This window comes from Octodon degus, unplaced genomic scaffold (genome assembly GCF_000260255.1).
Source record: "Octodon degus isolate 3935 unplaced genomic scaffold, OctDeg1.0 scaffold00005, whole genome shotgun sequence".
Lineage (NCBI taxonomy): Eukaryota > Metazoa > Chordata > Mammalia > Rodentia > Octodontidae > Octodon > Octodon degus.
The window spans coordinates 32,220,560-32,224,578 of record NW_004524581.1 but is presented as its reverse complement, the minus strand read 5'-3'; the positions used below and the strand labels follow the sequence as shown (position 1 = coordinate 32,224,578).

The 4,019-nt window shown below is 35.9% G+C and overlaps 1 protein-coding gene and 1 non-coding gene across 2 annotated transcripts in view; both read right to left on the bottom strand.

The window, feature by feature from the left end:
• LOC111818403 (uncharacterized protein C6orf10-like) overlaps positions 1–4,019 on the bottom strand; it is a 71,321-nt gene that overhangs the window by 38,434 nt on the left and 28,868 nt on the right. The gene's annotated exons all lie outside the window — the stretch shown is intronic.
• On the bottom strand, positions 3,261–3,365 carry LOC111818675. Its single transcript, XR_002822601.1, has one exon. It is a non-coding gene; the product is annotated as a small nucleolar RNA U13 (small nucleolar RNA).

Genomic DNA, 4,019 nt, shown 5'->3' with positions numbered 1-4,019 from the left:
AGAAACACTTATTCCACTGAGCCATCTCCCCGGCCCCCGGCTAATATAATTCTTAATGGGGAAAAACTGAAATCTTTTACTCTAAGATCTGGTACAAGACAAAGATGTCCTCTGTCACCACTCCTATTTAATATAGTTCTGGAATCATTAGCTAGAGCCATTAGATAAGAGGGAGAAAGAAAAGGAACAAGAATAGGTAAAGAAGAAATTAAATTATCATTTTTTCAGATGACATGATACCTTACTTGGAGGACCCAAAAATCTCCACCAAGAAGGTACTAGAAAGGATACACAAATTCAGTAGCATAGCAGGATACAAAGTCAGTACTCAGTAGTCAATAGCATTTGTCTACCCAAATAATAAATACACTGAGAGGCAAATTATAGAAACAATACCTTTTACAATAGCATCGCAGAAAATGAAATGCCTTGGAATTCACTTAAGAAGTTGAAGATCTTTACATGGAAAATTACAGTACCCTGAAAAAGGAGATTGTGGAGGATTTCAGAAAATGGAAACATATTCCCTGCACCTGGATAGGAATAATGAACATTATGAAGATGTCCATACTCCCAAAGTTGTTGTACAGATTATATGCAATCCCTATCAAACTACCACCAGCATACCTCCCAGACCTAGAGAAATCATTCCTAAAATTTATTTGGAATGAGAAAAGACCTAGAATAGCAAAGGCAGTCTTGGGCAACAAAGACAAGGCAGGAGGCATTACAATTCCTGATTTGAAATTATACTACAAAGCTACTGTAATAAAATCAGTATGGTATTGGCAATAAAATAGACCTGCGGATCAATGGAATAGATTAGAAGATGCAGAGGCCTCTCCGAACACACTCAGCCACTGGATTTTCGACAAAGGAGCCTAACATGCTTGCTGGAACAAAGATAGCCTGTTTAATAAGTGGTGCTGGAAAAACTGGCAGTGTATATGCCAAAAACTAAAACTTGACCCAGGTCTATCACCATACACTAAATGTCAAAATGGATTAAAGATCTAAACTTAAAACAGAAACACTAAATCTCCTGGAAGAGAAAGTAGGAGGAACTCTTGAAGACAAAGGCATAACAAGAGTTCATTAACAAAAATCAAATTGCACGGTTAACACTTGAAAGTATTAACAACTGGGACCTCCTCTTATTGAGAAGTTTTTGCATGTGAAAAGAAATTACAAACAAAGTGAAAAGACAACCCTTAAATTTTGAAATAATCTTAACCAATAAGCTCTCAGACAAAGGTCTGCCCTCTAGAGTTTATAAAGAGTGAAAATACATTAGGGCCCCTAAAATTAAAGACCCATTCCAGAAATGGGCATCTGAGATGAACACACACTTCTTGGAGGATGAAATTAAAGAAGTGAATAAATATATGAAAAAATGCACCACATCAGTATCCATCCATGAAATGCAAATTAAAATAACACTGAGATACCATCCCACCCCAGAAAGAATGACTATCATAAAGAAATCAACCAACAGCAAATGTTGGAGATGCTGTGGGGAAAAGAGAACCCTTCTCCACTGCTGGTGGGAATGTAGACTGGTGCAACCATTATGGAAATCAATGTGGAGACTCCTTAGGAAACTAGGTCTGGATTTCCCATTGAAGCCAGCTAATCCCCCGAGTGGCAATTTTCTCAGAGGAACTGAAAATGTCGTACCATAGTGATATATGTGTGTCTATGTTTATTGCAGCACAGTTTGTGATAGCCAAATCTTGGAAACAGCCAAAATGCCCGTCACATGTGGAATGGTTGAAAAAGATGTGGTATTTTTTATACAATGGAATATTATTGAACTATAAAGAACAATAAACCTGAAGCCTTTATATTTAAGTGAATGCCACTTGAAGATATATTCATAAGTGAAATAAATCAGACCCACATGTGTAAATATCATACAGTCTCCCTAGTATAAGAACTCAAAAGAAGAAATACAAATAGAAACATGCAACACAATTAAAAGGAAAGGAAGAACTTGAGAATTGGAGAATGGGGAGAGACCAAGGAGAAAACCTGGGAAACAGGACAGAGAGAAAGTCATACATTTATACACACAAGATGGGCAAAGCAATGATCTTTAGAAACATCAGCAGGTGTTTGAAACTAGCAGTTAATTGGTAGGATTCTCACCCTGACTAACTATATATGCTGATACCTGTGAACCCTGCAACTACACTGAAGATAGCAATGTGTAATAGAAGGGTCATGCTTGGAATGGCTGTCATTCTTCTAAATACATACTTCTTGTCATGACATATGAATTGTTACTATACTGTCTCAAGTAAGAGTTTTTTTTTTAAATGGGTAATAAATGGAAAAAAACCACAAGAAAAAGAATATGTCACAGGACTGTCCTGCTACAATGCTGTATATGATTAGATTTCTAAATTTGTGTGTAAAAATATGTAATTTTTTCTTATTCCTGAAGTATTTTTCATTTTTTTGTATTTTTATCTCCATATTGTATAGGGACTTAATGTTTAACATATCAATACTTGATGGAAAATACCTGTTCCATGTTATGCCTAAGATGTTTGATATTCAGACAGATAGTGAAGTTAAACCCAACTGCATAAGTTGTAGGGTAATAAGCTTCTCTTCTAGAGGGTTAACAACCTAAGTTTGCACATCAAAAATTAGAGAAATAGAAGGGCTGCAAGGACAACCAACATTTTCACCATAGCCTTTCAAGTTCAGTGAAGACTCAGGACATAGGAGAACCTATACTGTAACATGCAGTAACTCAGTTGTGCCCCAAGCTTTCTGATCAAGGAGATTATGGGGCCATAGAGGAAAGTGATCAACGATGTATAATGTGCCTAAGGAGAGTCACTTACAAAGAAAAAATTGTCTCAGGCTTTCACAGAGAGAAAATTGGTCAAGCAATGGCCGTGACTCATCCACGTGGCTGACACTGACAAAAGATCTGCAACTGTGGTACAGGGTTACAGGATAAATCCTGAGGGTGCTTGACTGACCTTATCAGCTACAAAAGTTACATCTCTTGTTATACAGGTTGTCTTTATCTTGGTTTTAACCATTCCGCAGAAAAGTATAAAAACAAGGTATATAAAGTAAAGACATATTAATATGCTGAGCTGAGAAAGGCTCAAGTCAATGACTTCTGCAGATATCCCACTAATATTATGGACTGCTGGACTGTGTTGGACTGTTTTGCTGAATTCTTGCACCTATAGTATTTAGATGCCAATAGAATATCCATTTCTTTTTTTTTTTTTATATATCAGATGGGTAATGTGCCCATGTCGTAACAAGGTTTGAGGGAGGCATATTTCATGCATTGTAAGACGTGAACACCCAATCATCACGCTTATGAACCAAAGGATCAGAATATCCATTTCTGACAGGACTAAACAAAAAAAGAGGATAGAAAGAAAGGACCATTTTGTATCTGTATACGCAGAATAGTTAAGATATATACACAGCTACTTTTGCTTAATTCAACGAGAGGAAAGATTTGTACTAAGAGTGTTTGGACAGGATGTTCTCTCTGCATCTTGTACTATGGATAACCTCTAAGAAGATAATGTACAATGTATTATTGAAACTGTCCTATTAATCATTTTTAAGCTGTCTCATTGATATTTGTTTCTCAGTAAAATAAAAATAAAGAAAAAGAAAAAAGAAAACTAAAAGTAAAACATTTTCCAGTTATACAAACTTGAAATATCTTAATACCTCCAGATGTAGCATATAGAAATTAACAAAGACCATAATGCAGAAGGCAAGAGAATTTGCTGTATGGTCCTGGATAAAGAATAAGGAAGGGGCTGGGGAGATGACTCAGTAGAATAAGTGCTCACCTGGCAAGAACAAGGATCTGAGTTCAATCCTCAGTTCCACAAAAAAAAAAAAAGCTCTCAAAATGGTAGTTATGCAGCACTATGTAAAATATAATTATATTAGATGAACCCATTTAAAAGGTCATTGAAGATTTCCACAAAACAGTATCTTATGTCAGATTATATACATAGTTTTTC